This window comes from Monodelphis domestica, chromosome 1, assembly GCF_027887165.1.
Source record: "Monodelphis domestica isolate mMonDom1 chromosome 1, mMonDom1.pri, whole genome shotgun sequence".
Taxonomy (NCBI): Eukaryota; Metazoa; Chordata; class Mammalia; order Didelphimorphia; family Didelphidae; genus Monodelphis; species Monodelphis domestica.
This window is the reverse complement of record NC_077227.1, coordinates 82,586,115-82,598,380: the sequence shown is the minus strand read 5'-3', so window position 1 is coordinate 82,598,380 and position 12,266 is coordinate 82,586,115.

The following is a 12,266-nucleotide window of genomic DNA, read 5'->3' as shown; positions in this document are numbered from 1 at the left end:
ACTAAGCCAATGGCCTCAGGCAAGTTATATCCTCCACTCATTTATTCAACAACCAATTATTAAGCATCCACTGCATGCTAATTGTTGTGCTAGTCATTCAGGGCATAAAGATCAAAATGAAACTTATAGCCAAAGAGCTTCTATTGGATGGGATACTCCATTTCTCTAAGCCTCAGTCTCCTTACCTGTAAAATGAGGTGATTCTATTAAATTACCCCAAACATCAATTCTTGCATTAACATTGTATGTCTCTTAATGACAAAAAAAGATAGCTTTGAGGGCAAATTCAATTCTATGACTCAACTATTGGCCAGAGTTGGACCCAATGGGTGGCAAGCAGATGTGAGAACAAAACCCCCCCAAATCATTCAGCTTTCTAACCATCTCCATTGGAAGGGATGGGGTGGGGAGTAGAGGAGAGAGAATTTCAAGCAAAAGCTGCAATAAAATATTAAGGTCTTTTAGTTGGGCAAAGTACCCACAGAATCACAGAATATTTAAGCAGGAGCAATTTATAACTCATCTCTTCCTTTTTTCCAATGAGGATATTGAGATCAGAAAAGCTCAAGTAACTTATTTAAATAGCTAAGCGATAACTAAATCAAGATTTGAATTCAGATCCCACCTGTTCAGTGAAAGAGATTCCACATTTTTCCTCTCCTATTTGCTTTGTAAATCTAATTAGTCTTTTCATCCACAGTTACCCCAACTGAAAAAAAAATAATAGGGGAAAAGTTTTTTCTTTCTTGCTAATTTTGATTTCCAAATCCTACGAACGATGATTTTCTTCTTCTTCTCTCTCCATACCAACAGTTCTCTAATCAATAGCAAATTATTTTAAATGATTGTTGATGGCCACAGACAGCTGCAAGAATACAAGTGAAAATAAACTGGGGAAGGGCAGGCTGCCCAGTTCATGGAGAGGGCAGCAAGGATATAATGCAGCAAGCCTTTGACATTTCAGGATACACATGCTGAAAGACTTACCCTGGCTGGCCTGCTACAAATCTCCTAGTAATTCATTAAGGGGGAAACACTCCTTGAAACTTTTCACTCCTATTTTAACACCCTTTGTCTTTAAACTTCCAAACTCTGTGGGTTCATTCCTGTGTCAAGCGAGACTTCGTCTGCCTCTGCAAACCAGTTTTTCATTCTTGATAGAACACACTGTTTCGCTTGAATGGAAAGATTAAACTAATGCTTTTCCTTAAGTATTTTAACAGTCTGTGGAGCTTTCCAAGATCTTCGGATCACAAGAGGGATATATGATCAATGAGAAGGAGAAAATAGTGTCAAAAATAGGATGACTGATGAGCGCACAACGACGATGAATTGCCTGGGTAGGAAAGTCTCATATGTAAACACGACATCAAGCTAGTCACTAGCCAAATTTCTTCAAGCTAACTGTGAGCCATTCTGAATGTTTAAATTAGGTATCAGCAGAAGAGAGTTCCTTTCTCAGTCTTTTTTTCCTGAATTTCAAGCTTGATGGGACATTTGAGATGCTTTAGGTCTATCTCCCTTTACCTCCCCCACCTTTTTTTTTTTAAACACAGAGGAGCCCAAGCTTATTTTTCAGAAAGAGTAAGCAGCTTGCCAAAGCTCCTATAGCCTGTTGGTGGCCCATCCCAGGGCTAGAATCAATCATTCAACAAACATTTATTAGACTCCCACTCTGTGCCAGGCACTGTGCTAGACTCTGGAGATGCAAAGACAAAGAACGAAACAGTTCTTGCTTTAAGCTCAGGGTTTCCCCCTTTTCTATAATATCAATTAGACCTAGTTTGTAGACATTTTAGAATACCTGGCTAAGGAATTTAGATGTGATCTTCGAGGTTATAGAACCCTGAAAGGTTTTTGAGATATGATTAGAGCAGAACACTAAAAATATGAACCTCGAAGTGCAACGTAGCATGTATTGAAGAGGAAGAGGAAGACATTGGAGACAGAGGTTATTGCAATATAAGGACTATAGATAAGAAATGGAGTTTTTATCATAAATTACTAAATTGGCTTTCTAGTGTAAATAATAACACTTATATCAATATATAAATTTATTAATATATTACGGTTTAATAAAATGCTTTTATGATCCATTTTGGCCATTACAATAAGGTAGTGGGTTTCACTAGAGGTCTTCTGGCAGAGCCCAAATGTGAAGAATTTTGAAAAGGGGATTCTTGGTCAGGAATGGGCTGGACTAGATGGCCTCTGAGATCTCATCCTACTCTTAGACCCTGTGAACAATCATGATATAGGAAGAATAGATATTATTGTCCCTAAATCTACAGATGAGGAACAGACTCAGAGAGTTTGTTGCTTGTCCAAAGTCACACAGTGGATAAATGGCAGGATTCAAATTCCAAACTGGTCTCTAATGGACTGAGCCAGTTTTCCCAGGTCCTTCTTCTCACCCCTGGAAAAGCTGAGATTGGAGCCCAAACCCTGGAGCACAGAGAATGAAGCCCTTTCCTGGCCCTTGGCTTACCTCTGCCCCTCCTCTTCTGGAAGTGGCAGACAAGTCTTGGGCAGCCAGATTCATCTAGCCTTCAGCTCTTCAAAGCTTGCCCACACCTTTTCCTAAAAATTACTCTGTGGTTTCATCTGCATTAATAATAACTGCTGTAGTGAATAGGCGGGATGTCCTAGCTGTCAGAGCGAATCAGCAAGAGAAATATTATGATCTTTCCTTGACGTATTTCTGGCTGAGACTTCCTGCTTTTCTAACACAGTTTTATAATGCTAAAAAAAAAATTGAGGTCAAGGTAATAGAACAGATTCATATGTTACCTGAATGTTGTTTTTCTCTCTTTTATGATGTGTGATTAAAAAAAAAAACTGTTAGGAACCAACGGCTTCTACTGGGGGGGTGTAGGGAAGAGGTGCCTGTGTCTGTGGGGATGTGAAAGTGGCTTCCATAGCCATCCACCTTTAAGAGTTCCATTTGATGGGAAGAGGAGTCCCTGTATCCCCCTCCAGCTGGGGTCCAAGAGTCCGGTGTGGTGCATAATGTTATATTGGTGGCATTGAGAGAGGTTCCAGCTCCCAGGAATAAGGAGATGATTGAGTGACAATGCTGCTGTGTGCTCTGCCCTGATCAGACCATAGCCAGGAGTATTATCTTAGGTAGGAGAGTCCCAGTTTAAGTATGCTAATAATCTGGAGAGAGAATGGGAGACAACTCAATTCCAAGGCATATAAGGAAACTGGGGATGTTAGCTTGGAGGCAGAAAACTCCTGGGATCGTCTCTAAATAACTGAAGGATGGTGATGGGGAAGGGAGGTTAGATTTGGTTTTTCCTGACTCAAGAGGGCAGCAATAGGTAGACATTGCAAAGAAGTAATAAGTTTGATGGCAAGAAAAACATCTACATATTATCTATCTCTCTATCAATCATCTGTCTGTATACATGCACATTTGTATGTACACATGTGTGTGCATTTATGTACACACACACATTGTGTGACTTGTGCAAGTTGTCTTTCAACCTCCCAGAGCCAAAGGTAACTTCTTGAGATTATAAGCTACAGAACAGATGCCATCTAGAATGAGAAGGAGTTTTCCTCCTCTGTTTCCAATACTAGACCCAGTATAGGAAAGTTCAGGTGAGAAAATTCCCTCTCCCAATGCAGATTGACATCTGCTCTGCAGTTTATAGTCTCAGGGAATTACTTAGAACCCTGAGAGGTTAGGGGACTTGCCCAGAGTCACATAGCTAGTATGTGTCAGAAAAGGGGATTTGAACTCAAGTCTTCCTGAATTTGAGACCAGCTCTCTAGCTCCTGCATGTGACTGCTTCTCTGTCTTACAGTGAAAGCTGTCCAAAAGTAGAATGGGCTCCCACTGGAGGTGAAAAGTTCCCTCTGACTAGAGGTCTTCAAGCAAAAGCTAGGTGACGCACTTTGGGTGTGTTGTAGAAGAGTTAGATATAGATTTCTGAGGGTCCCTCCAAACTCCAAAACTCTTTGATTCTGGACTGAATTTGCTGTTAATGTGGGATGCATTAAAAAAAAATATGGGGCTTGAAGAATCAGGAGACCTGTGCTCATCTCTGCAGAACCATTGACTAGCTTTGTGATCCCAGAAAAGTCATTTAATTTCTGTCTAATGACTTTGTTTCCTCATATTGAAAATAGCAATCATACTTGCCCAGCCATTGCCTGGTACTAATCTACCTCTTGGAGTTATAAGGATTGGTTCATAATAATGTACTTTTGAACCACCAAGTTCTTTGTTAACATGAGCTGCTGCTAGAACCATCACTGATACTCAGACTAGAGGGACCAATGACCTTGTCACTCAGTTGATCTTATCAGTTTCTTGAAGCTTTCTATGGTCATGCCTGCTTAAAATGTGACATTAAAGCATCCACTCAAGTGATGGCTTTGTCCATGGTCCTACTACAAAAAGAGGGGCACTATACCAGGACACAGGCAACAACAGGACAAGGAGACCAGAAAAAATGCTAATTTGAGGGACACAAGGCTCCCCCAAAACCAAAAGTTCTGGGTTACATTAAGTAAGCAGCAGACATCAAAAATATAAAAATAATGGAGGGTATTGGAAACCCAACGTCCACCCTGATAGTCAGCAACAAGGACTTGGGAAGGAATGAGATATCAGGAAAAGAGGAGGCAGAAACTACAGGGCACCAGGGACAAAGGCAAGACCTTAATGCAAAGGTAACTGTGTGACATGGTTCCTATCCCCCTTTTCCTTCCTTTCATTGTAGGAGAACCAATCCAAAGTAGGCTTTGTTCAAAAGTTTCCTAGTGAAATTCATTTCAAGCAGTTGGATGGTTGGATGATGAATTATAAAGCAATTCTAAAATTAGAAGTAGACAGAAATATTTCTTAGAATATGGCAACTTAGATTTGTAATGCCACAAAGCACCTGAATCATCCTCACTGCTCACAGAGAAAGTTAGATGCTAAATGGGGGCCATTTGTTTCTCAAATGGATATTCCTTTCTAACTTAAAATTTATCTTTACCATATCTGACAGGGATTCGCTAGAATTTCCACTGGGACTAAAGAGTTCCTTGCCTTTAGAAATTCCAAATACCTTCTTGCTGTTCATACATTTCCATTGTGACAAATTCTGTGTGACCCTATTCAGGGTTTTCTTGACAAAGATACAGGAATGGTTGGCCATTTCCTTCTCCAACTCATTTTATAGATAAGGAAACAGAAGCAAACAGGGTTAAATGACTTCTCCAAGGTCACACAGCTAGTAAATGCCTAAGGTCACATTTGAACTCAAGTCTTCCTGACTCTAGGCTTGGGGTGCTCTAGCCTCCATACCACCTAGCTGCCCCCTTTTGGGGGCATTAATATTCCTTTACTTTATAATTTCAGCTAAGACTGATATTCCTGACCAATTATCAGTGTATGCTGATTAGATGGGAGTTTCCAGATGACTCGATGAACCCACCTGATGAGAATCTCCCTGTGGTATGACCAAAGTTGCTTTCAAGAATTTCTGGTGTGGTGCCGAATTGATGGAATGTTGCTGGAGAAGACACTTTCTCCTTTTTGCTTAGGGTAGTGTCAGATGAAGGAGGGACTGTCATAGTTTCATAAGTCATAGCTTTAGAGATGGAAGGGATCATAGAACCCTGAAGTTCAACATCCTCATTTTATTAATGAGGAAACTAAAGTCCAGAAATGTTTAAGTGACTTGCTCAATGTCCCATAGCTAGCAAGTGGCAGAACAGGAATCGGAACCAAAGCCCTCTGATTCTAGTTCCAGAACCATCCCCATTATAGTGAACTGTTTCCCTTGCTGTCTTTGGCTCTGAACTATTTGGGTAACATATATGAAGAACTTAGGTGGGAGATGATTCCATCACATTAGATGGATGTTCTTTTTTTTTTTAGCTCTTGCCTTCCCTCTTAGAATCATTACTAAGTATCAGTAATAAGGCAGAAGAGCAGTAAGGGCTAGGCAATTGAGACTAAGTGACTTGCCCAGGGTTACACAGGAAATGTCTAGGGCCAGATTTGAATCCAGGACATCCCATCTCTTAGCCTGGCTCTGTATCCACTAAGCCACCCAGTTGCCCCGAGATGGGTGCCCTTAAAAGATCACAATCATTTGGATGAAATGAACTTAAAACAAAATTTTCCCTTTCTTTGATCTTTGGTTGTTGGAAACAAGGCTAGAGGGAAAAGGAGGTAAAATGGGTTCCTCTACTTAATAGCTCTATGACCAGGGACGAGTCTTCCCCAAGACTCAGTTACCTCATTATAAAATGGAGATAAATGATGCCTGCACTGCCTACCTCCCAGGGTTGTGGTGAAGAAAGCACTTTGTAAACTCTAAGGGTGAGAGGAACTCTGTGGCTTAGTGGAAAGAGAGCCTTGGCAGCTTCCTAGTCCTGGATCCCCATCCTGTCTCTGGCATACATTGGTCAGGATGACTCTCAGCAAATATACTTCATCCCTTTGGCCCTCAGACAACTCTGTGAAACTAAGTTTCAGAGTAGGTGTATATTGGTACCAGTAAAGGAAGCTTCCTCCCTGAGAGTTCCTTATGCCAAAGAAATCACAGATCCAGTCCAAAAAAAAAAATGCTATTATTATTGGCAACAACAGCTTGGCGTCTATGGTTCTGATCACTTTGGAGGGACTTAGACTCCATTGTAGGGAACCCATGTGGAAGAAGAGGCATCCATTGGCCTACCGGACACTTTAATATTCTTGTCTTGACCTCGGGCAGCTGCCCAGGTCTGTCTCCTCCCAGGTCCTTCTGGGCTTCGCCCAGGTTGGTTTCCTAGTCCCTCTGGGCCTAGCCAAGTCCACTGAAGGCTACGGTAAAGGCTCTTGGTCTGACTTAATAAGGAAAAGAGCGAACAAAGCAGGTAATTAAGACAACGTAAGCCTCCCTTGAGTCACAATGCATCCTCTATCTCTGTTTACTCAGAGGACATTTTAGCAAGTATTACTGGGTTCACTCATTTATGTGAGAATAAAAGCAACAGTGAGCTTTTCAGTTGACTAAGAAAGTGATATCAGGATGATTCTTTTATATTCTATATAGAAGCGTGAAGATGGGATTAACTCTCCTCTGCCCATTTTAGATTTAATCTCCAGAAAGCATGTACCCCACTTATCCTTAAGTCTGGGGAGGTCTGTGATCCACTTGTGGGATAGTGACTAATAAATCAGAATTGACTGACTGCCCCCTTGGCAGTACTAAGCAAAGCTAAAAGCTGTAATTGGTCTGCATAAAGTGGAAGGAAGGCACAGGAAGTGATGAAAGGAAGGGTCTTTAAAAGTGGCAAGAACTTCCTGTGACAAGCTCTTTTGTCTTCAAACTTGGCCCTGGAGGAGCTCCAACTGGGGACCTCCGACTGCTCTTCTATTTTAGAACTTAGAACTACCACATGGGGACCAGCTGGGTGGCTCAGTGGATTGAGAGCCAGGCCTAGAGATGGGAAGTCCTAGGTTCAAATCTGGCCTCAGACACTTCCTAGCTGTGTGACCCTGGGCAAGTCACTTAACCCCCATTGCCTAGCCCTTGCTGCTCTTTTGCCTTGGAACCAATACACAGTATTGATTCCAAGATGGAAGGTAAGGGTTTAAAAAAAAAAAGAACTACCACATGGGTGAGTGAAAAAGACTGACTCCCTTTCCTGGCTTTTCTGGAGGTATTAACCTCTGGAGAGGTCCCTCACCTTGGAGGAGGTCTTGTGGCTAAAACCCTTGTTTAATTTGCCTCTGGGTCCCCTTTGCTGGGGCCTCTGAAGCCCCGGAGTAAATAGCTACTCTTTCTCATTTCCGTACTTTCACTCTTTCCCTCTATTTTATAAATAAATTGCTATAAATTCATTCTGACTTGAGTAATAATTTCTGGCAACCCCACTCTTATAAAATTAATCCAACCCTTTCATTTTTAACCCTTACAGAAGACAGATTCGAGAGAGGAGAAAGGGGAGAGGCAGGGAAGTTAGTGAGATGGATCTGGCCACAAAGATCTCAACTAGGGCTCTGATCATGTAAGGCGAGAAGAGAAGATGCTGACAAGAAAAATGGTGGCGTTGGAAGCAAAGGGGTTTGGCGATTGATTTGGAGGTTGGGAAATAAAGAAAGTAAAATGATGGCTCCAAGGTATTGCGTCTATGTGACTTCAACAATGGGTGACAGAAATAGGGAAGCTGAGAACAGAGGTAAGTTAGGGATGCTGTGGGGAACAGTAAGATAAGTTTGAGTTTATTTTGCTGGTGGGACTCATCACCCTAACTAACTACAATCACAAAACAGGAGTCGGCCTTCTTCCCAAAGGAGTTTTCTGAGAGGCCCTCCCTTTCTGTGTTGTATGCTACTTAAACCCTAAATTTCTAACCCATTTTCTTTGTTGATAAACCGTACCTTCCCCTTCCCTCCCTGGTTAAATACTGTTTCGTTCTCTCAGCTATCATTAAATTTGGGGAGTTGTTCATCCTTTGCCACCCACATGCCTTCTCTCCACCCCTTGCTGGCTCCATGTCTGTCTTGTGTTAGTGTCAGACTAAATACCCAAAGTGACACGTAGAGTCTGGGCTGGAGGATTGGGCTGGGTGCCCTTGCATTTCATAGGCTTTTTTTTTGTACTAGGCACAAAAAGTCATTCCTTTGAGTGAGAAAGCAATGGTACAGACACTCTGCATTTTCATCTGAGCTGGAAATGTGCCCTCCTCCTTTGTAAATGTTGGCATTCATTTCTGGAAAACTAGGGAGGCTGCATTTCCATGGGCAAAGGAAAACTGCTTTGACCCTCACTTCTCTTTGCCCATGGAGATGGGGCCAGAATCAAATTATTTGCTTATTAAGAGAATAGGCATAGGTAACTTTGGAGTCAAAGGACCTGAGTCCAGGTCTCAGCTCTACATTTACTACCTAGGTGACACTGGGTCTTTCTGGGCTTCTCTTTCCTTGTCTGTAAAATCAGGGAACTGAACTGGATGGCTTATAAGACTCTTTTCTAACTTCTAGTGGCAGCTGGATGGCATAATAGATAGTGTTGGGCCTTGAGTCAGCAAGACCAGATTTCAAATCCAGTCTCAGATACTTGCTAGCTGAGTGACCTTGGGCAAGTCATTTAATCCTTGCCTTAGTTTCCCCAACTATTAAATGGGGATAATAATAGCACCTACCTTCTAAATTTTGTAAGGATCAAATGAAATATTTGTAAAGCACTTAACACAGTGTTTGGCACATAGTAAGTTCTATACAAATGTATAATGAACTCTTTCCTTCCTTTTCCCCTCCATCTCTTCTTTCATTCTTTTCTTCCTTCCTTAGTTCATTGTCCATGACTCTTCTAAAATGTACATACCACTGAAATGGACAGCAAAAGTGAATGAGTAGCCCTGAGAAGAGCTTGGCAAGCTCTCACCACCTTTATTCATCACCTTTGGTGTCCACCTCCCTCCCAACTCTCACTTGTGGCTCCAAGAAGCTACAGCACTCACACAGCCACAGACCAGGAAAACCATCTTGGCCGATGGGCTAAGCCAGGCTGAGGGTGACCAATGGACCATGAACTTGTCAGTGAGTTAGGGAGATATTCATCCTAGGCATGTGAAGGCAATCCCCAACCTGCTCCCACCCCGACCCCATCTGGAATGGATAGATGAAAACAATTTGTTCCAATGGCTGTGAAGGCAGCCAAAATAGGTGTTGTGGAGCGCTTAGAGCTTTGGTCAGACATAGAAGATGCCAAGGTCATCCACTGCATCCTGGGCCATCACTAGTCATCCTGGCAATTGTCTTGCCACTGGACTTGAATGACACTAGACACAGAGTGAGGCTGAAGACTTTGTGAAGCTCCATCTCACTTAAATCCAATTCATGCCTACGTCAAAACATCACCCCATGATGTCATTGGTCCTCTTCAAAAATGAAGGCTAAACAACAACCACTGAAATGGAATATTATTATCTCCATTTTGCTGATGTAGAAATTAGACAGATGGGCTCAATAAAGTTAAAACTTGAACTCATGTCCCAGTAGAGAAAATTTTATCTACCTTTTTTTAATCTACCAATAATCTACCAATTTAAATTAATCTACCAATTTAAATTTTAATCTACCAATTTCTTGATGAAATTGAGTTCCTAGTTGAATTTGGCTCTATAAAGAGAGAACATGGACTTTTCATTAAAATTAGAAAACACATTTCTTATAATGTGTACCATTTCCTTCTTATCTTGATTGTCACCTCAATCGTCTCCTTTGCATAAAAGACTTTTTCCTGTGTGGAGAGGGGACAGTGTCTGGAGACATTGTGATTTAGTGGATGGACTGCTGGATTTATAGGCAGAGATTTGAGTATACATTCTATCTCTGATATTACCTGTTTGACCCTGGGAGTTGTCACTTAACTACTCAGTTCTTTCAACTTTAAAATGGTAGAGTTTGGGGGGTGGAATGGGGTATGGAACTGATTATCTCTAAGTTCCCCTCCAGCTCCAGATCTTTGATTCTGATTTCATCAATGTAGAAAAAACTTCTTTTACTGAATGAGATCTCATATGTAACTTTGTAGGATCATAGAGCTAGATCTAGGAGGGACCTTCAAGGCAATCAGGTCTAATCCCATCATTTTAGAGATGAAATTAAGGCCAAGAAAGGTTCAGTGACTTGCCTGTGGTCACACAGCTAGAAAAGATCTGATGTTAGATTTTAATTCAGGTCTTCCCTGACCCCAAGCTTAGTTTTCTATATCCCTTTCCACCTAGCAATCTCACCACTTAGAGATTTCTCTAAGCCCTAAGAATTTAAGTAAACTGCTCATGGCTATCAGAGGCAAGATTTGAACTCAGTTCTTTCTGACTCTATGTTTAAGTCCTCTATCTACTATTTCTCTCTGCCTCTTAGAGACTGATTATCTTTCTGGTCTATTCACAGAGACTCTAAAGGGAAGAAGAATATCAAACTGAAAAGAAAAGTAATCATTTTTAAAAAATGGTTTATATCTTAAGTTCTTAGTATATATTTGCTAAAATGTAATTTTAAGTTGTTTTTCTCAAATGTCAGGCTGAGATGGAAGCAGTATGATATGCCAGAAAGGGCTCTAGATTCCCCAACTGGGAGTTGGGGAACCTGGGTTCAATTCCCATCTCTGCTTTTAAATTACTTTGTGAACTTTGGTAAGCCATTAATAGTTGTCTTAACTATAAAATGAAAGAGTTGGATTGGATGATTTCCAGTGTCCCTTGTAGCCTTAGAGGTCTATGGTCTCAGAATGTCTTTAACTTCAATAGTTCATGTCTCAAGACTTGATATTTTAACATTTTCATCTCTAAGGTTGCCTCCAGTTCTAACACTCTAAATTCTAATGTTCTCTGTTTTAAAGTTACTCCCAGCTCTAATAGTCTATGTTCTAAAGTCCCTCTCAGCCTTCATATTCCTTGTTTTAATTTTCTATATTCTAAGGCTATTTCCAGGGCTAATATTCTATGTTTTAAAGTCCCTTTGTTCTAAAGCTCCCTCCAGCTCTAATGTTCTGTTTTCTAAAGTCCCTGCATTCCAATATTCTGGATCCCAAGACTAATTCCAGTTCTAACATTCTATATTCTAAGGGTTCCCATTCCACCACCCCCCCCAGTGGCTCTAAAACAAAGTAGTATCTCATTGCCCTGGGAATGGTAAGGGAAGGAATGTGAATTGTGGAAAGAACCAAGTTGGACTAAAAGGCAGGATTGGTGGGTTGTGGCCCTGGCCCTGCCATGAACTTGGGGCATACAAGTTCAAGGTGAAAACTTTCCCCAGACTTAGTTCACTCAAGTGCAAAATGAGAGTAGCTATTCTATTGAGGGGTCATGAGAGCCAAACTCGAGTTCATATGAGGTGGTGTGAATTACAGTCAGAATTTTAGAGCTAGAACCTTTCCCTTTTCCAAGAGAGGAAACTGAGCCCCAAGGAGAAAGAACGAGATGATGGACGTGAAACATTTTGTAACTCCAAAGCACTGTATGCATGGAAGCGATGTTTTGATATGTAATGATAATAATATAATGATATGTAAGTTATCTTGTACAGGTAAGCTCTGTTTTGATAATGATATGGGCTATATAAGGCTACCTAGCTATTTAGTGGGAAAGCAAGAACTGGAATCATAGGCTAAAGCATCATACACAGGCTGGAAGTGATGGGGTGTATATGTGTGATGTATTTGGGGAGGGAGGGAGTAGGAACCAGACAGAATGCTCTCTGTTGTCTTAACTGTCAAATGAGAGGGCTGCATTCACAATCACTTTTTGCCCACAGATAATAAAGG